General features: G+C 42.5%; 1 protein-coding gene across 3 annotated transcripts in view; it reads right to left on the reverse strand.

Annotated features, from left to right (window-relative positions):
• PC (pyruvate carboxylase) overlaps nucleotides 1-22,242 on the reverse strand; it is a 106,118-nt gene that overhangs the window by 79,414 nt on the left and 4,462 nt on the right. For all 3 annotated transcript variants that reach the window (XM_032641570.1, XM_032641571.1, XM_032641572.1), the window contains exon 2: nucleotides 21,704-21,742. The gene's annotated coding sequence lies outside the window, so the exon portion shown is untranslated. The remainder of the gene's footprint in view (nucleotides 1-21,703; nucleotides 21,743-22,242) is intronic.

Consider the following 22,242-nt stretch of genomic DNA (forward strand, 5'->3'; position numbering starts at 1 on the left):
GATTTACTCCTGGAATGCAAGGATGGTTCAACAAAAACACATCAATGTTATATGCCACATCAACAAAATGAAGGGAAAAAACCCCCACATGATCATCTCATTTGATGCAAAAAAAGCATTTAACAAAATTCAACACCCTTTCAGAGTAAAAACATTCAACAAAACAGTAACAGAAGTAAACTAACTCCACATAATAAAAGCTATTCATGAAAAATAGCAAACATAATACCCAATGGTGAAAGACAAAGCTTTTTCTACAATCAGGAACAAAGTAAGGATGCCACTTTCTCCACTCTATTCAACATAGTACTAGAAGTTCTAGCCAGAGCAATTATAAAAGAAAGAGAAATTAAAGGCATCCAAATTGGAAAGGAAGAAGTAAAATTACCTCTGTTTGCAGATATGATTTTACACATAAAAACTCAACAGAGTCCATAAAAAAGCTGTGAGAGCTAACAGATGAATTCAGCAAAGTATCAGGATACAATGTTAGCACACAAAAAACAGTTGCATTTCTATACATGAACAATTAATTATCTGAAAAGAAAATTACAAAAACAATTCAATTTACAATAGCATCAAGAAGAATAAAATACTTAGGAATTAACCAAGGAGTTGACAGACTGGTACAATGTAAACTATAAAGCACTGCTGAAAGAAATTAAAGAAGACATAAATAAATGGAAACACATCCCATGTTCATGGATTGGAAGACTTAATATTGTTAAAATGTCAATACTACCCTAAGCATTCTACAGATTCAAAGCAATCCCTATCAAAATCCTAATGACATTTTTTTGTAGAAATAGAAAAACCCATTCTAATGGAATCTCAAGGGACCCCAAATAGCCAAAACAATCTTGAAAAAGAAGAACAAAACTGGAAGACTCATACTTCCGGATTTCAAAACCTACTACAAAGCTACAGTAATCAATTACAGTGTGGTACTAGCATAAAGGTAGACACATAAACCAATGGAATAGAACAGAGAGCCTAGAAATAAACTCTCACATATATGGTCAAATTATTTTTCATGAGGATGCTAAGACTATTCAATGGGGAAAGGACAGTCTTTTCAACTAATAGTGCTGGGACTATTGGATACCCACATCCAAAAGAATGAAGTTGGACTCTTACCTAACACCATATACAAAAATAAATTCAAAATGGATCAAGGACCTGTATGTAAAACCAAAAATAACAATACTCTTAGAAGAAAACAGGACAAAAGCTTCATGACTTTGGACACTGGACTTCTCTGATATGACATCAAAGGCACAAATAACAAAAGAAAAAATAGACAAATTGAACTTCATGAAAATTTTAAAAATTTGTGTATATGAAGACATTATTCAGATGGCCAAAAAGCACATGAAAAGATGCTCAACATCACTAATTATTAGAGAAATGCAAATCAAAACTACAACGAGGTACCACTTCATACTGGTCAGAATGGCCATCATCAAAAAATCTATAAAGAGTAAATGCTGGAGAGGGTGTGGAGAAAAGGGAACCTTCCTACACTGTTGGTGGGAACGTAAACTGGTACAGCCACAATGGAGAACAGTACAGAGCTTCCTTAAAAAACTAAAAAATAGAGCTACTATGTGATTCAGCAATCCCACTCCTGGGCATAGACCCAGAGAAAACCGTCATTCAAAAAGATACATGGGGCTTCCCTGGTGGCACAGGGGTTGAGAGTCTGCCTGCCGATGCAGGGGACGCGGGTTCGTGCCCCGGTCTGGGAGGATCCCGCGTGCCGCGGAGCGGCTGGGCCCGTGAGCCATGGCTGCTGAGCCTGTGCTCCGCGACGGGAGAGGCCACAACAGTGGGAGGCCCATGTAACGCAAAAAAAAAAAAAAAAAAAAAAGATACATGCACGACAATGTTCACTGCAGCACTATTTACAACAGCCAGGACGTGGAAGCAACCTAAATGCCCACTGACAGAGGAATGGATAAAGAAGATGTGACACATATATACAATGGAATATGACTCAGCCATAAAAAAGAACAAAATAATGCCATTTGCAGCAGCATGGATGGAGCCAGAGATCATCATACTGAGTGAAGTAAGTCAGAGAAGGACAAATATCGTATGATATCGCTTATATGTGGAATCTAAAAAAATGTTTTAGATGAACTTATTTACAAAACAGAAATAGAGTTACAGATGTAGAAAACAATCTTATGGTTACCGGGAGGGGAAGAAGGGGAGGGATAAATTGGGAGATTGGGATTGATGTATATACACTACTATATATAAAATAGATAACTAATAAGGACCTACTGTATAGCACAGGGAACTTCTACTCAGTACTCTGTAATGACCTATATGGGAAAAGAATCTAAAAAAGAATGGATAAATGTATATGTATAACTGATTCACTTTGCTGTACAGCAGAAAGTAACACAACATTGTAAATCAACTGTACTTCAACAACAAAAAAAAGAAGACATTATTCACAGAGTAAAAAGGCAACCCACAGAAAGGGAGAAAATATTTGCAAATCATATATCTGATAAAGGGTTAATAACTAGAATATAGAGAGAACTCCTAAAACTCAACAGCAAAAAAACAAACAACCCAATTCAAAAATGGAAAAAAGGACTTGGATAAACATTTCTTCAAAGAAGATATATAAATGGCCAATAAGCACATGAAAACACGAAAAGTATAATGACGGTTGCCAGGGCCTGGCAGGGAGGGGAGAATAGAAGTTATTGTTTAATGGAGTGAGTTTCTGTTTTACAAGATGAAAAGAGTTATGGGAATGGATGGTGAGGATGGTTGCACAACAATGTGAAATGGACTTAATACCACTGAACTGTATACTTAAAAATGGTTCACAGGGTAAAGTTTATGTGTATTTTACCACAATAAGAAAAAAAGGAAAAATAAAATAAATAAGTAGCCTTTTTGGTTTCCAGACAACAGAAGGACAATATAAAAAGGTTTTTAAGAAAACACAAAACCAAACAAGAATCAGGCCAGCCTGAAATTAACACATAACAAGATCAGTTTGGCAGTAGCAGAATGACAGCAAGGGTATTCAGTCTTCCCAGGAATGCCAAAAATATGTGAATTATGGGGAATTTCATAAATCAGAAGGGCAAAATATTTGGAAAAAGATCTATGTGAAAGTAGGAATCTGCAACCAGAGTCAAGGGGGACCAGGGTCTAAAATAGGATAATATCATTTTTAAAATCCCTTAAGACATGTATTAATAGTTGTGCTATTCCTGCTCTCCAAAGCAACCCTATCTATATAGTGAATGCTAGAGTGGACACAGCCCCTGGCTGGTACACAGCCCCTGGTACTTGGTACAGATGGGCCAACCACAGGTCTTTAAAACCAGGAGGGGCAGACCCCAGGGATTCCATCTTCCATTACAAATTCACAAAGTGGCCTTCTGGGACAAATCAGTGTCACATGAGTTTGAAATGAGTGAGTCACATTTCCTGGCCCAACCCAAGCAGCAAAGTACTACAACTCTGGGGGAACGGCCCAAACCGCCTCCATAACATCACTGTGATACTGATGGTCTTATTCTCAAGTGTGAAACCCAAAGACCCATGAGAATGGAAGCCACATCCCTAGGGATACAAGGACTCCATTCCAAAAGCACTACTTTAAACAAGAAATTTTCTAGCTGGGGGAGATAACCGTCCAACCCTCCTGCTGAAAACAACTAAAAATGCTAGATAAAATATGTGTGTGTCTATATATGTATATATATTTAAATTTTTTTCTTGAAAGAATAGACAAGTTAGCAAGAAAATAAGGAACATTTGGGTCCAAATCTAAGCAGAGGCAGAAACCCAGAGAGGCAAGTAAACATTGAAGTTTTTGCACTGAGGGCATTTGCAGAACCAAGGCAAACCTGAGCTTCAGTTTTCCAAGTTTCAAAGGGCACACAGGCAGAGTCCAGAGCCCACCCAAGGTGGGAGGTCTAAGGAGACCTTACCTCCAGTGAAGTTGTGACTTCCAACGATACTCCCTCAGAATATGAGAAAAGCAGAAACAAACCTGATCTACCTCTCCTCACCCCCAAGAGCTACCTGCACAAAACATCAAGTGTCTCCATCTTCGGCACTGAGCAGTTGGAGAAACAAACAAACTCACCGCAAGAAGTTGTAATCACAAGACAACACTCACAGGTTTGTGGTCCAAATTCCCACCACATGGGTGGTCAGAAAATACTCAATGCTCTATATTGCTGGTGGGAAAAAGGGTAAATTAGTACAACCACACTGGAATAGAGTTTTGCATAACCAGGAAGAGTTAGATGTGGCAGGAATTCCACTCCTATTTCATATCCTAGAAAAACTTGCTCCTGTACACCAGGGGCCGTGTATAAGAATGTGCCCAGCAGGGTTATTCCTAAGAGCAAACACATGGAAGCAGCCTACAGGCTTCCTGGCAGCAGAAAGGATAAATACACTGTAACACATTCATACAGTGTAAAGCTACACAGCACAGAAAATGAAAGGAGTCACATGCATGCCCGTGGATAAATCCCAATGTAATGCGAAGCCAGTCACAGAAGTCACAGTACAACTCCATGGCTATGATGGTCCAAAAAAGGCAGAACTAAACAATAAGTTATTTAGAGATTGTTCATAAATGGTAAACTATTGGGAAAATCAAGAGAATTATTACTACAAAAGTCAGAATAGGGACTTCCCTGGTGGCACAGTGGTTAAGAATCCACCTGCCAACGCAAGGGACACGGGTTCGAGCCCTGGTCTGGGAAGATCCCACATATAATGGAGCAACTAAGCCTGTGTGCCACAACTACAGATCCTGCGCTCTAGAGCCCGCGAGCCACAACTAATGAACCCACATGCCACAACTACCGAAGCCCGTGCGCCTAGAGCCCATGCTGTGCAACAAGTGAAACCACTGTAATGAGAAGCCCGCACACCACAATGAAGAGTAGCCCCCGCTCACCGGAACTAGAGAAAGCCCTCGCACAGCAACAAAGACCCAACACAGCCATAAATAAATAAATAATAAAATAAATTAAAAAAAAAAAAAAACCAAAAAACCCCAAAGTTAGCAGAAGAAAAGAAACATAAAGATAAGATCAGAAATAAATGAAAAAGAAGGAAACAATACCAAAGATCAATAAAACTAAAAGCTGGGTCTTTGAGAAGATAAACAAAATTGATAAACCATTAGCCAGACTCATCAAGAAAAAAAGGGAGAAGACTCAAATCAGCAGAATTAGAAATGAAAAAGGAGAAGTAACAACTGACCCTGCAGAAATACAAAGGATCATGAGAGATTACTACAAGCAACTCTATGCCAATAAAGTGGACAACCTGGAAGAAATGGACAAATTCTTAGAAAAGCACAACCTTCCAAGACCGAACCAGGAAGAAATAGAAAATATGAACAGACTTATCACAAGCACTGAAATTGAGACTGTGATTAAAAATCTTCCAACAAACAGAAGTCCAGGACCAGATGGCTTCACAGGCGAATTCTATCAAATATTTAGAGAAGAGCTAACACCTATCCTTCTCAAACTCTTCCAAAATACAGCAGAGGGAGGAACACTCCCAAACTCATGCTATGAGGCCACCATCACCTTGATACCAAAACCAGACAAGGATGTCACAAAGAAAGAAAACTACAGACCAATATCACTGATGAACATAGATGTAAAAATCCTCAACAAAATACTAGCAAACAGAATCCAACAGCACATTAAAAGGATCATACACCATGATCAAGTGGAGTTTATTCCAGGAATGCAAGGATTCTTCAATATACGCAAATCTATCAATGTGATAAACCATATTAACAAATTGAAGGAGAAAAACCATATGATCATCTCAATAGACACAGAGAAAGCTTCTGACAAAATTCAACGCCCATTTATGATAAAAACCCTGCAGAAAGTAGGCATAGAGGGAACATTCCTCAACATAATAAAGGCCATATATGACAAACCCACAGCCAACATCATCCTCAATGGTGAAAAACTGAAAGCATTTACACTAAGATCAGGAACAAGACAAGGTTGCCCACTCTCACCACTCTTATTCAATATAGTTTTGGAAGTTTTAGCCACAGCAATCAGAGAAGAAAAGGAAATAAAAGGAATCCAAATCAGAAAAGAAGAAGTAAAGCTGTCACTGTTTGCAGATGACATGATACTATACAAAGAGAATCCTAAAGATGCTACCAGAAAACTACTAGAGCTAATGAATGAATTTGGTAAAGTTGCAGGATACAAAATCAATGCACAGAAATCTCTTGCATTCCTATACACTAATGATGAAAAATCTGAAAGTGAAATCAAGAAAACACTCCCATTTACCACTGCAACAAAAAGAATAAAATATCTAGGAAAAAACCTACCTAAGGAGACAAAAGACCTGTATGCAAAAATTATAAGACACTGATGAAAGAAATTAAAGATGATACAAATAGATGGAGAGATACACCATGTTCTTGAATTGGAAGAATCAACATTGTGAAAATGACTCTTCTACCCAAAGCAATCTACAGATTCAATGCAATCCCTATCAAACTACCACTGGCATTTTTCACAGAACTAGAACAAAAAATTTCACAATTTGTATGGAAACACAAAAGACCCCAAACAGTCAAAGCAATCTTGAGAATGAAAAACGGAGCTGGAGGAATCAGGCTCCCTGACTTCAGAATATACTACAAAGCTACAGTAATCAAGACAGTATGGTACTGGCACAAAAACAGAAAGACAGATCAATGGAACAGGATAGAAAGCCCAGAGATAAACCCACGCACATATGGTCACCTTATCTTTGATAAAGGAGGCAGGAATGTACAGTGGAGAAAGGACAGCCTCTTCAATAAGTGGTGCTGGGAAAACTGGACAGGTACATGTAAAACTATGAGATTAGATCACTCCCTAACACCATACACAAAAATAAGCTCAAAATGGATTAAAGACCTAAATGTAAGGCCAGAAACTATAAAACTGTTAGAGAAAAACATAGGCAGAACACTCTATGACATAAATCACAGCAAGATCCTTTTTGACCCACCTCCTAGAGAAATGGAAATAAAAACAAAAATAAACAAATGGGACCTAATGAAACTTCAAAGCTTTTGCACAGCAAAGGAAACCATAAACAAGACCAAAGGACAACCCTCAGAATGGGAGAAAATATTTGCAAATGAAGCAGCTGAGAAAGGATTAATTTCCAAAATTTACAAGCAGCTCATGCAGCTCAATAACAAAAAAACAAACAACCCAATCCAAAAATGGGCAGAAGACCTAAATAGACATTTCTCCAAAGAAGAGATACAGACTGCCAACAAACACATGAAAGAATGGTCAACATCATTAAGCATTAGAGAAATGCAAAACAAAACTACAGTGAGGTATCACCTCACACGAGTCAGAATGGCCATCATCAAAAAATCTAGAAACAGTAAATGCTGTAGAGGGTGTGGAGAAAAGGGAACCCTCAAAAAACAAAAAAAAGGGAACCCTCTTGCACTGTTGGTGGGAATATAAATTGATACAGCCACTATGGAGAACAGTATGGAAGTTCCTTAAAAAACTACAAATAGAACTACCATATGACCCAGCAATCCCACTACTGGGCATCTACCCTGAGAAAACCATAATTCAAAAAGATACATGTACCACAATGTTCATTGCAGCTCTATTTACAATAGCCAGGACATGGAAGCAACCTAAGTGTCCATCGACAGATGAATGGATAAAGAAGATGTGGCACGTATATACAATGGAATGTTACTCAGCCATAAAAAGAAATGAAATTGAGTTATTTGTAGCGAGGTGGATGGACCTGAAGTCTGTCATACAGAGTGAAGTAAGTCAGAAAGAGAATAACAAATACCGAATGCTAACACATATATGTGGCATCTAAAAAAAAAATGGTTCTGAAGAACCTAGGGGCAGGACAGGAATAAAGACACAGATGTAGGGAATGGACTTGAGGACACGGGGAGGGGGAAGGGTAAGCTGGGATGAAGTGAGAGAGTAGCATAGACATACATACACTACCAAATGTAAAACAGATAGCTAGTGGGAAGCAGCTGCATAGCACAGGGAGATCAGCTCGGTGCTTTGCGACCACCTAGAGGGGTGGGATAAGGAGGGTGGGAGGGAGACGCAAGAGGGAAGGGATATGGGGGATATACGTATGCATATAGCTGATTCACTTTGCTATACAGCAGAAACTAACACAACACTGTAAAGCAATTATACTCCAATAAAGATGTTAAAAAAAAAAGTCTGACAGTTCTATGTACCTTATATAAGTGGAATCATACAGTATTTGTCCTTTTTTGTCTGGCTTATTTCACTTAGCATAACGTCCTCAAGAAGCTTTTACCTTTGAAGACAAAGGGCAAGACAGAGAAAGGCTGGCAGCTGAATGACATTGTTGAACTCCTGCATCAACCCTTCACCAAAGCCCACTTCATGTCTGCTCTTTTTGGTTACTTGGTCACTATATTCCATTTATTATTTAAGCATATTTGTGTCTATATTTTCTATTATTTGCAAGTGAAAACACAGTAACTGATACCCTCCCTTTTTTTCCTCAAATAGAATTAACAGTTTGGTATATATTCTTTCAGACTCTCTAATATACAAATAAAGATGTGCATTTTGTTTAAAACAAAAGAAAAAGAGTGAGGCAGACATCCGTATTGATAAGGAATGTATCTCTAAGATACATTCATAAATGAAAAGGGCACAGAGCAGAGAGAGGGTGTAGGAGAAAAAAAGAACAGAAATATACTTCTATTTTAAATGGCCACATCGTCTCTAAAAGGATAGACAAGACACTTTAACCAGAGGTGGCCTACAGGTGGTCTATAACACTGGGTTATAAGGGAGAGAAAACAAAAGATTTTTATACATTTAAACATCTGTACCAGGTGCAAGTATTACTGAGCTAAAATAGAAAACTCTTTTTTTTTTTTTTTAAGTCAAGCCCTAATCTTTTGGGTTACCACTTGGTAACCCGTTAAACTCTATTAGGTTCAAGTGTAGTGCTGCTGAGGCCATCACATGGATCACACCTGGGCTTCCTTTGCCTTATCAGTAACTGCTTCACCAGACCTCAGATTTCAGGGTGGAAGGTCCTCCATCATCTCAAGAGATTTCACAGTCAGGGTACAACTCCAGCCCATCCAAGCCCAGCATCCCACAGAGACCCTGCAATGTTGTGATATAATAAGAAATATATATTTGGTCTTTGCCCTAGGTTCCTGGCACAAGAGTTTCTAAAACGCTCGGAATTTCCTGAGTGATAGGGGTGAGAGCGGCACCTTTTGTTATTTATAAAAGTCCCTTTCAACCACACCTGAGTTTGTGCTGATACAATGACTCTTGGTGAGCTCCTAGATATAGCGTCAGGAGAGGGGGCTGGCTAACCGCAGGAAGCAACCACGTGATTAGAGGATTGGCACTTTCAGCCCTGACCCCGGACTTCCGACTTCGAGGAAGTGGGGAGGAGCTGGAGACTGAGTTAATCACCAATGGCCAATCATGCCTACACAATGGAACCTCCATAAATACCCTAAACCACATGGTTCAGGGAACTTCTTGGTTGGTGAATGCCAGTAGGGTGAGGCACCCTAACTCCATGGGGGCAGAAGATCCTGTGCCTGGATCCTTCCAGACCTCACCTAAAGTACCCCTTTATCTGGCTGTTTATTTGTATCCTTTAAAATAAATCAGTAAATGTAAGTAAAGTGTTTTCCTGAGTTCTGTGAGCCATTACAGCAAATTATCAAACCTAGGTGGGAATGCCCTATTTCTAGTCAGTTGGTCAGAAGTACAGGTGGTAACTGGGGACTGGTGACTGAAATAGGGACAGTCTTGTGGGACTGAGTGCTTAACTTTTGGTATCTGCGCTAACTCCAAGTGGTTAGTGTCAGAACTGAATTAAATTATAGATCACCCAGTTGGTGCCAGAGAGTCAGAGAATTTGTTGGTGCTGGGAAAAACAGCACACATTTGGTGTCAGAGATGTTCAACGTAAAAAACACCATCAGAGACCCCTGGTTGGGATCCCATTGATAACTGACCACTTGGGCTTACTCTGCTGGGCTGGCTGATCTGGGACAAAAATCTCAAAGAGGCAGTGACTGAAATGTCCTTCTGGGACCATACGTCTGCTAGGAATGGCTACATTCTGGGGCCCTCTGCCCCAGATATGTCCTTCATCTGCCCCCTAGAGAGAAAGCCTCTTTAAGCTGTGTGTTCTCCCCAGCTGCAGAAGTGAGTCATGAGGGGGAAGAAAACTGACTCAGAGTCGTAAAAACAACAAAGGGAGAGGCCAGCTACAAGACTAGACTCAGACCTTTCCTACAATAGAAGGTAAAGCTGACCATCCCCTAACTTGTGACTTCAGTCTCCACGCACTTCCCCTCTCGTCAGCAGGTGCCCCCCGTCTATTCTAACTTTTCTCCAGGTAAGTTCTCAGGACTAACTGCTCCGGTCTCAAGCAAACTCAATTTTCTCAGGAAATTTTGAGTTGGGTTTAATAGCCCATCTCCAAAAATGGCACCCCACTTCAACTCCTTATTTCTACGCCTCTCCACTTTCCCCGACCTCAGTCCTTCAGCTACATGAATGCGTTGCTTTTCTTGCTCTGCATTTCGGGACAGAGGTAGAGTTACAAACTAGAGTTCTCCAAGTCCTCTCCCCACTTCGCTCCATGACAACCTTTCTTCTGTGTTCACGTCTTCCTTCCCATCACCACCCCTTCCCTAGTCCACACACGTGGTAACAGCAGCTCTGAATTGCCTCTCAGAGCTGGTCCCCCACCCTGACCTCCTGCCTCTCCCCATGCCAGGTCAGCTGGCTCACTGCTTAAAGAAGAGTTTCTCAAAACCCCATTCACCTTTCGGGGGGTCGCTAGCTCAAGCATCTCAGAGGCTTCTTGTCTCAAATCCCAACAGGCAGCTGGGCATTCACAGAATGAATCTCCCAGCCCTGATGCTCACTAATCCCCAAGAGCATCCTTTTTTTTTTTTAACAGGGTTTCCTAAGTTCCAGGGTCCTGTGTGTTCAGCAGAAGACAAAGCAAACACAAATCTCCACCTTCATGGACCATCCATCGCCTTCCTCCTGACAGTGAGGCTAGGGGCATCACCCCTTTCCCATGCCTGGCTCTTCTCATCGCTATGACTTTCCTCCGTGTGTCACTGCCTGGGTACCGTCCCCTCCTCTCCACCAACCCCAATGTGACTCCCTCATTCAAGGGCCAGCTCTCCCAAGAAGTCCTTTCTGAGCAGCTCCCCTCCCACCCAGTCCCCTCAGCTTGCAGGCCCTTGGCCTCATGTATTCTACTCTCCATAATGAGTTCTCCTGGAACTATTCTCCACTGGCCCCATCAACACAGCCACCACTAGGATGTGCCCACTAAGTGCCGCTTTACGTTATTTCATTTAATCCCCCCAATATCCCCATGAGGAAGGTCTTATTGCCCCTATGTTATAGACGAGGAAACCAAAGCTCAAAGAGCCTAAGGAACTTGCCTGATAATTTTCTACATTCGTTTTTGCATTTAGCATCTTACCTGCCACAGAAACAGCACTCAGTAAACAGCAGTTATGACTGTTCCTTATTAGCTAGTTACTACTTGAGCGAGCATGTATTTTGCCCCAGGACATGCATCCCTTCTCTCCTCAACCACGGGATAAGCGACTGAAGGCAGGGGCCACGTCGTCAGATCCATCTGTGCCTGCCACAGATGCACAGCAAATGCTTGAGGAAAGAACAAACACTTTCTTAGAACAATGCACAGTAATAACTTTTGCCCTTTTTAAACCATTCAGTGAAGTGTGAAAACTCAGGATTAGATCACGGGGAATTTATTTTGCCAAATATTGAAACTGCCATTTAAGAATATCAGAAGTAAAAAGGGATGGAAAGATGATTCGGGTCAGCAAAAACACAAACAGCTGTTTTGCAACCGGCTGGAACTGAATAGTCAAAATCCAGAAAGGTTGAGGAAAGGCAAAAGGTCTTAGGCAACATGGCAGGGAGGAGAGACTCCCAACTGGCCACAAGCCCAGGTGACAACAAATGGCTTTTGGGACAAAAGCAGCAAACACGGATGAAGAGATTAATTTAAGTAGGAAAGTCGGAGAGTTTCGGGTTGGTCTTCTCAGACCTGCGCACAGTGACACTGAGGCATCATGTTCTAATATTCTGGACAGCAGGAAGAACCCAAGGCCAGGAACTGGAACTGCTGCTTCCAAAGCTTGGCTCTGCCTCTTACTGGTGGAGCTGGGTAAGTCACTGAACGCCCCCCGAACCTCTGATCCATCATCCATGACGACGGAACCACAACCTAAACCTGTCCCAATGACAACTGTCCAATAAAGAATAAAACTCTAAAGTGTGATACACATATAAGGAATATTATCAACAACAAAAGCAATAGAACATGAGCAGTTGGTTCCATAGTGTCCTGGGGTGAGATAGTTGAAACCTTGATGGCTGATGGGTAGGGGAGAGGCTGCCATTAGTAGATTATAGTAGTTGTTCTATTTTTCTTGAGGTAAAGGTTGAATTCACCTTTGGGGACAAAACTTTTTTTTCTGTGTTGTAATTCCAACCTGCTATCCCCAAGCATTCAGTAAAATTTTGTGAAATATCTGGTAATATTTTTATTTATTTTTTAAATTTTATTTATTTTTATTTTTGGTTGTGTTGGGTCTTTGTTGCTGTGCGCGGGCTTTCTCTAGTTGTGGCGAGCGGGGGCTACTCTTCGTTGTGGTGCGCGGGCTTCTCACTGCGGTGGCTTCTCTTGTTGCGGAGCACGGGCTCTAGGTGTGCGGGCTTCAGTAGTTGTGGCTTGCGGGCTCTAGAGCGCAGGCTCAGTAGTTGTGACGCACGGGCTTAGTTGCTCTGCGGGACGTGGGATCTTCCCGGACCAGGGCTCGAACCTGTGTCCCCTGCACTGGCAGGCAGATTCTTAACCACTGCACCACCCGGAAGCCTGGTAATATTTTTAAAAGATATACTTTGAGGGCTTCCCTGGTGGCGCAGTGGTTGAGAGTCCGCCTGCCGTTGCAGGGGACATGGGTTCGTGCCCCGGTCCAGGAAGATCCCACATGCCGCGGAGCGGCTGGGCCGGTGAGCCATGGCCGCTGAGCCTGCGCGTCTGGAGCCTGTGCTCCGCAACGGGAGAGGCCACAACAGTGAGAGGCCCGCGTATCGCCAAAAAAATAAAATAAAATATAATAAAAGATGTACTTTGAGAAGTTATGAGTTAAGTCTGTTTGCATGTTGAAGGCAAAATAGTATGAGGAAGGAGGCAACAGCCCTGAGACAGGGAGAACTAATGACATGCAGAAGAGAAAATAGACAGCTGGCCAAGGAAATCAGTAACCCAGGTGGATTTTATTCATTTAACAAAGATTTTTTGAGCCCCAACTATGTCCCAGGCTTGGTGGAACACAAAATAAGTATTCCTTAGGTATTTCTAAAAATACCTGCAGAGGGGAACTTGGTAAAAGAATTCCTACAGGTCAAGTGTGAAAGGAGCTTGAGTAATTGTTATTTAGGGACTACACTGACATGTTATCCCTGAAGATGGAAGAGATCAGAGCCATCTAAGACTCAAAGATCAAATACAGTTAAAGGTTTTGCCTCATATGGCATCTATGTTCATCCCACTGCCTTCTGGCATCCATGGTTTCCAAGGAGAAGTCAGCTCTTAACCTTATCAAAGGTCCTTGTGATGAGTCGCTTATCTCTTGCTTTCAAGATTCTTTGATTATGATGTGTCTAGGTGTGGATCTCTTTGATTTTATCCTACTTGGAGTTCACTGAACTTCCTGGGTACATAAGTTACTGTTTTTCATCAAATTTGGGAATTTTAGGGCTATTTCATCAAACATTCGTTCTGCTCCTTTCTATCCTCTTTCTAGGACTCCCATCATGCGTATGCTGTCGGTGTCTGAGGCCCTGCTCATTTTCCTTCATTCTTTTTTCCTTCTGTTTCTCAGTGTTTAACCTCAAATGACCTATCTTCAAGTTTGCTGATTCTGGGAATTCCCTAGTGGTCTAGTGGTTAGGACTCTGCACTTTCACTGCCGAGGGTGCGGGTTCAATCCCTGGTCGGGGAACTAAGATCCCACAGTCTGCGTGGCGCGGCCAAAACAAAAAAAGTTTGCTGATTCTTCTGCCTGCCCAACTCTGCTGTTGAGCTCCTAGTGATTTTTTCACTTTAGTTATTGTAATTTGCAACTCCAGAATTTTTTTTTTTTTTGGTAACTTCTTCTCTTATTGTTCATCTCTTTATGGTGAGGCATTGTTCTCATACTTTCCCTTAGTTCTTTAAACAATTTTTTTGGGGGGGCCATGCAGCGAGGCATGGGAGATCATCTTAATTCCCTAACCAGGGATCAAACCCATGCCCCCTGCAGTGGAAGCTCCGAGTCTTAACCACTGGACTGACAGGGAAGTCCTAAACATATTTTTAAATAGATGATTTAAAGTCTTTGTCTATAAAGTTTAAGGCCTGAGTTTCCTCAGGGACAGTTTCTACTGATTGTGTCTTTTCCTGTGTATACACCATTCTTTACATGCCTCATAATCTTTTGTTGAAAACAAGATTCAGCCATTTTTCTTGAATAAATGTTCCCTGGATTGCTGTAAGCCTTTGGTTAATTTCCAGAGTTCTGAAAAAGTTGATTCTGACAATTTTTGCCAGTTTTCTCATTTCTTTTACAGAGGAATATCTTTCAAGAACTCCTTATTTCACCATTCCCGAGGAATCTGTATCTCATATGGCAGTTAGAAAGAGGTTTTCATCCCTCTGAACAATTTTTTGAAGAATATGGGTAAAAGAACTCTGATACTTAAACACTCTGTACTTGATCTTAAGCCCCAAATAGTGTTTTAAATGCCACACTTCTCTAAATTTTTTTAAAAATCTGATTATTTACAAAGACACAGCAACATTTATTAAACACATAATTTTATAATTCTAGCATCTAGAAAAAAAATTGGAATAACATTCCAAAATAACCAAAATGAGGTATTATACATTTTGTTTTACCTTTTCTCGAGTAAAAGTATCTTGGCTCTTGCTCTGTGGTAATAGGTTTACAGCAACAGTTTGATCAGGGTACACGGGCTATGTTTAAAGCTGCATTGTATGACACTGAACGGACTGCATATGTAGCAATCCTCTTCTGATGTACATTTGGTGGTTTCCCTTTTTTTTTTTTTGCTATAAAAATGCTGATCCAAAAAAAAAAAAAAAAAATGCTGATCCAAACAGCCTAGTATGCTTGTGTGCTTGTCCCATTATACCTTAGGTTACATTTCTAGAACTGAAATTGCCTTGTCAAATGCCTTTTTTCTTTTAAGTTTTAGTTTTAATTTTCTCTGCATCCTCTGCCATTTAATGCCCTGCCCTGATATGCAGCACATTTTCCTATCTCTTTGGATGCAGATTCTAATACTCAGTGATGTCACTGCCATGATTTAATAGATTCTCACGCTGTGTATCACGCAATGCTCCTTCACCACCTGAAGGGGGAACTCAGAGTCAAACGTAAGGAAAGACTGTATTTAAAACTTCTGAAAAGCAGGAATCTAAGACAGTCCCCTATTCAAATTTCCTTTTCATGTAACTCCACAGACCTTCGCTTTTACCCATATGGAGCCACATAAGCATTAGACAACAGGGGAGAGGTCAGCCTGCATTAATAACTTTCATCTAGGTCCCACTCACCAGTCACAAGCTTCCTAAGGCCACACCCAGTGACAAGACAGGAACGCAAGTCCAGATCTGTTTATCATCTAAAATCCAAATCTCTGGGACTTCCCTGGTGGCGCAGTGGTTAAGAATCCGCCTGCCAATGCAGGGGACACGGGTTCGAGCCCTGGTCCGGGAAGATCGCACATGCCGCAGAGCAACTAAGCTTGTGCGCCACAACTACCGAGCCTGTGCTCTACAGCCCACGAGCAACAACTACTGAGCCATGTGCCACAACTACTGAAGCCTGTGCGCCTACAGCCCGTGCTCCGCAATAAGAGAAGCCACCGCAATGAGAAGCCCACACACTGCAACAAAGAGTAGCCCCCGCTCGCTGCAACTAGAAAAAGCCCACGCACAGCAATGAAGACCCAATGCAGCCAAAAATAAATAAATAAATAATAAATTTAGGGCTTCCTTGGTGGCGCAGTGGTTGATAATCTGCCTGCCAATGCAGGGGACATGGGTTCGGGCCCTGGTCTGGGAAGATCCCACGGGCCACGGAGCAACTAGGCCCGTGAGCCACAACTACAGAGCCTGCGCGTCTGGCGCCTGTGCTCTGCAACAAGAGAGGCTGCAACAGTAAGAGGCCTGCGCGCCACGATGAAGAGTGGCCCCCGCTCGCCGCAACTAGAGAAAGCCCTCGCACAGTAACGAAGACCCAACGCAGCCAAAAATAAATAAATAAATTTTTAAAAATAAAGTTAAAAAAAATCACTTTAAAAAAATAAAATAAATAAAATAATATCCAAATCTCTAACAAGAGTTTGATGACAATGTCCCTCCAAAGAGATTTGTAGCTCTCCACTGGGAGGTTAGGGAGAGGCCAGGCTTCTCACCATTTCCAGGGGGATGAACTAAAGAATACGAAAAGGCAGGCATGGGTTTCAGGTGCCAGAATTTCTTAGTAACCAAGCCTGACCAGAAACCAAGAACCCTTAAGTACCAGACTCCCTTTCTCTGCATTTGATAAGATGTAAGGTATAGGGAGGAAACGCCAGACACAGAAGACTGGGACTCAAATTCCCACACTGCTGTGTCACTGGCATGATTTTTTTTAATTAATTAATTAATTAATTTTTGGCTGCATTGGGTCTTCATTGTTGCGCACAGGCTTTCTCTAGTTGTGGAGAGCAGGGGCTACTCTTTGTTGCAGTGCACAGGCTTCTCATTGCAGTGACTCTCTTAGTTGTGGAGTATGGGCTCCAGGCACGCAGGCTTCAGTAGTTGTGTCACGCAGACTCAGTAGTTGTGGCGCACAGGCTTAGCTGCTCTGCAGCATGTGGAATCTTCCCAGATCAGGGTTTGAAGCCATGTCCCCTGCACTGGCAGGCGGATTCTTAACCACTGTGCCACCTGGAAAGTCCCACTGGCAAGATTTTAAAACTAGTCCTTGATCAAAGGTTTGGAAGATATGCAGAATCTAAATTCCACCTATTTTGTATTTTAATTCCACCTATTTTGTGGCCATAGCGCACAGAAATGAAGGTTTAAGTAGATTAATTGAATCCAGTCACACAGCATAGGCAGCCTGAGTATAGAAGTGCAGAGTTCCATGAGAAGAGAAGGATTAGGCATGCCTCAATCTAGGGCACATGGGCTATGAAACCGTCCCCAATTGGGGGCAAAATGGCAATGACTCTGGGCTCTGCCTAGCAGTTGGATTCAAAGACTAAGACCCAGTTTCACCCTGGGCAGCAATCTCTTGAATTATTAAAAAAAAAAGTGTTATCCAGTTGAGAAAGAAACTCCAGGGCTTCCCTGGTGGCGCAGTGTTGAGAGTCCGCCTGCCGATGCAGGGGACACGGGTTCGTGCCCGGTCCGGGAAGATCCCACATGCCGCGGAGCGGCTGGGCCCGTGAGTCATGGCCGCTGAGCCTGCGCGTCCAGAGCCTGCACATCCGGAGCCTGTGCTCCGCAACGGGAGAGGCCACAACAGTGAGAGGCCCGCGTACCGCAAAAAAAAAAAAAAAAAAAAAAAAAAAAAAAAAAAAAAAAAAGAAACTCCAAATGTCACTTAGGAAAGTAATTTACTACAGTTTGAGATCATATGATTATTTCCTTATTAGGCAAGCTTCTTTAACTCCAGGAAGACAAAATTTAAGCATATAAATATGCCTAAGAAAATAAAAACCATAATATTTATAATTTTGTGTTAAGAAATCTTTGTGTATCTGTTACTTTATGTACTTCAATGTTCAAGGGAATTTGGTCTGTTCAGAGTAACGAGTCAGTCTCAAGATTTCAATTAAAATATGTAACTGAGTAATTGGTTTACACTTAGGATTTTAACTCGGAATTTTACTAAGTTTAAAATCAGTACTGGGGCTTCCCTAGTGCCGCAGTGGTTAAGAATCTGCCTGCCAGTGCAGGGGACACGGATTCGAGCCCTGGTCTGGGAGGATCCCACGTGCCGCGGAGCAACCAAGCCCATGCGCCATAACTACTGAGCCCGCATGCCACAACTACTGAGGCCCCTGTGACTAGAGCCTGTGCTCTGCAACAAGAGAAGCCACTGCAATAAGGAGCCCACACACTGCAACAAAGAGCAGCCACTGCTCACCACAACTAGAGAAAGCCTGCGCACAGCAACAAAGACTCAATGCAGCCAAAAATAAATAAATAAAATAAATAAAACATTTTAAAAAAAGATGAAGTTTTAAAAAACTAATAAAAAATAAAATAAAATCAGTATTGGCAGATGACAAATAAGCACATGAAAAGATGCTCAACATCATTAGCTACCAGGGAAATTCAAATTGAAACCACCAAGAGATGCCACTACATACCTTTCAGAATGGCTAAAATGAAAAAGACTGACCGTCTCCATTGTTGGTAAGGGTGTGGAGGGACCAGAACCCTCATCTGCCGCTGGTGGGAATGTAAAATGATATATCCACTTTGGAAAATGGTTGGGCAGTTTAAGCTAAACATATACCTACCATATGATCCAGCCACTCTGCTCCTACACATTTGCCAAGATAAAAGGAGATATATGTCCATACAACGACTTGTACAGAGGTTCACAGCAGCTTTATTTAGAATCACCAAAAACTGGAAACAACTAAAATGACCAACAAGTGAAGAGATAAACAAATTGTGGAATATCCACTAATGGAATATTACTCAGCAATAAAAAGAACTATTCATACAGGCAACACAGACAAACCTCAAAATAATTATGCTGAGTGAATGAAGCCAGACAAAAAAGGAGTACATACTATATGATTCCACTTAGGTAAAATTCTAGAAAATGCAAATTAGTCTATAGTAACAGAAAGCAGTTCAGTGGTTACTTGGAGATGGTAAAGGCAGAGAGGGGTGGGAGGCAGGGATTACCAAGGGGCACAAGGACACTTTTGGATAATCACTATCTTAATTGTGGTCATGGTTTCACAAGTGCATGCATATTTCAAAATATAAATTGTACACTTTAAATATGTACAGTTTATTGTGTGAAAAACACCTCGGTAAAGCTGTGTGAAAAAATAAGATAAAACAGTATAGGAATGTTTAAGAAAATTTAAGAGTCAGTTTAATTTATTAGTTAAACAGGAATATTTAAGTATTAAAGATTTCGTAATCAGACAATTTCAAGTATTATTAAAGGAAGTTGAATGTAATTCATAAACTCAATTTAAAATTTTCAAATGAGTTAAGATTGCAAATGGATCAAGTATTAACCCAAAGACCCCTTAAAGTGATTATTAAAATTTTCTAGAATCGTAAGTAGAACAGAAAGATTTGTAGGCTACACTTAAAAGCTAAATGTAAAAGACTGGCCCTTAAAGGAAGAATGAGATTTTTGAGTTTGTAACTTGAACAAACTGAAAATCAATTTGTACAATCAAAGTAACTTCTGAATAATCTTTGCATTACACAAAAACCCGGGGGCAGGGGGGATGATTAAAAAAATCTCACTCAAGCACGCTACTCACCAGTCACCCAAAACTCACCAAGTCACTCGGTCTCACCAAACTTCAGTTTCCTCATTCACGAGAGGAATGTTTTCCAGAATAATCCACTTATTATAAATGATTTAATATTAATCAATTTCATATTGATAAAAGCACTGGGAAAAGCATACAGCGATGGGCAAATAGAAAAGATCAGCCGCATGATATCACTCTATAGTAACTGCAGCCCTTCCCGGATCCTGGGCTGACCAGTGACAGACATGCGAAAGGTGACACACGTATCCTCAGAGACTAAGCATGACTCAGCACAGCCAGATCATGGAATTTTCCCGAGGCCTCAGCCAGAGAGGAGCTGCCACATGTGGAGTCTGGCCCACAGCTGGTGGAAATGTACCTAGAGCTGCCTTGGATATCCGATATCCCAGCACCACCGCCAAACGCCCCCCGCCCCACAGGCAAATCAGGGTAAGGAGGAGAGGAAGAGCAGCAATGAGGGGGTGTTGAGATGACCCAGGGTTATGCCTTCTGGAATAATACTTAAAAAAGAAAAAAAGGCCCACATCTACCTCCCTCCAGGATCACCAAGGCGACCAAAAGGAGGAGGACAGGGGAAGGCGAGAACCTTCAATGGCAGAGTCTTAGTTACAGTAACTAAGCAAAGCTCCATGGACTCAGGAGGGAAGTAGGGACTGAAAAGCCAAACAAGCTTTAACAAATTAGATGACCTGGCAGAAGAAGGCCCTTCCTGGCGACTAATTTTCCCTTCCTACTGATGGATTTGGGGAAGACATGCAAGAAAAGATGACACTCCGGAAAAAAAAAAAAAGGAGGGGTGTCAGAATCTTGGATTCTGCTAATTAGCCTTCTCTGGGCCCCAATTTCTCAGCTCCGTAAGCTGAGAAATTGGGACTGTCACCAAACTGCCTCTCTTCTCCTCACAGGGGTGCCAGTAAGAGCAACAACATTCAACTCTATCAGCTAAGATGGGAGACCGACAGCAAGCAGAGAGAACAGTGGGAAGTTTGTGGAGGGTGGAGTCCATCACAGGTCCGGAGGCATTTCCACTCATACCACCTGCCTTTACACTCCGCCCACTTTTCCAAGCAAACTCCATCTCAGAGTGGAAAACGGCCACTCCTGGCCCAAGACCTAGGACACGTGAGGACTGTGGAAAAATCTCAGGTCGGAGAACAGCTCATGGGTTCTGAAGGATCATATGAAAAAAGCCCCCGGACAAAGGAATCTCCACACTGAGCACTGAACCTGAGCTCTGGGCAAAGCTGCCCCTGAGCCACTAAGTTCCCAGGGCACCTGACTGTGAAACAGGGGGTAGCGGCTGGCCTGCCTCTGGACGAAGGGAAGAGCATATCAGTGTCTGAAATGCAGGCGGGATGCTACACAGAGGCAGGACCGTGCCCGGCTAGGGCCCTCTCACAGACCACCAGGTGGACCCCAGACCCGAGGGCCTTGGAATTTAGGCTGCGGAGATACACCGGGATCAATGCAATCAGTGGAGTTTCCTGTGTGAGGGGAAACCTTAAGAGCAGGAGGTTATACAGGGCCGTGCTGCCACACAGAGCACTATGTGGGGGGAAGGAGGGGCAAGTCCACCTTCACCCCCTCATCGTTGTCTGGACACATGTGTCACGTGCTTTTACAGCCAGCTGACAGAGCCACCTCCTGTGCCCAGCTGCCTGCTCTCCACATGGACTCAAGGGCTCTTCTCAGAGGCTGCCCAGCCCTACAGATGCTTCCTTCCTGTGGTCCTGAGGAGCCTCGCCACTCTCCCCCACCACCAGGCATCCCAAGCCACACCCTTCCAGAAGTAGGGCCTCCTGCTGAGGCTGGCCAGCAGCCAACTGGGGCCAGCAGGGAGCCAGACATCACTTTCCTGTGAAAACCAAGAAAACCAAGAGAGTCTGGAACAGACAAAGACTGCATATATTTTCCAAAACTCAGAGCTTGTCCTGCTGCTCCCACAGGCATCCCACTGACCTGGATCCAGGCACAGGACTTACCCTCAAGTGTATTGTCAGCTCTCAGGAGGCAGGGGTTATCTAAATAAAAGAAAAAGAAAGTGTTACCCTCGTTTCTCTCCCAGCACTCCCCAGAGAAGCCAGGCATAGCAGGAACACAGACTTAAAACCCAGAGAAGAACTGCTGCTTTGCCTTCCCCTGAACTCAAGGGTATCTGGGGGGCCACTAGGACAGCACAGGGCTGAGAGCAACCCAGCTCTGTCGTCCAACTACCCGGGCTCTATTCTTGCTGCTTTGCCACCCGCTCCCAGAACCACTCAAAGCTTGTTTCCTCATCTGTGAAATGGGAGTAACACCACCACCCAGGGAGGAGGGCTCCCGAGGAGGTACACACTCAAAGCACTGGCACCGTGCCTGGTATAGAGGACGCGCTCAGACGTTGGCCGACGTGCCTAATAAGACGCATTTAAGTAAAACCTTTTCCTGGCACCCACTGCGCAAGAACAAGTTCTAGAAACTTTTCTTGTTCGATCTGAAGTGCCTGGTCTTCCTGCCCATTCCCATCCAACCTCAGGCCAAT

The sequence above is a fragment of the Phocoena sinus genome, chromosome 8 (assembly GCF_008692025.1).
Source record: "Phocoena sinus isolate mPhoSin1 chromosome 8, mPhoSin1.pri, whole genome shotgun sequence".
Taxonomy (NCBI): domain Eukaryota; kingdom Metazoa; phylum Chordata; class Mammalia; order Artiodactyla; family Phocoenidae; genus Phocoena; species Phocoena sinus.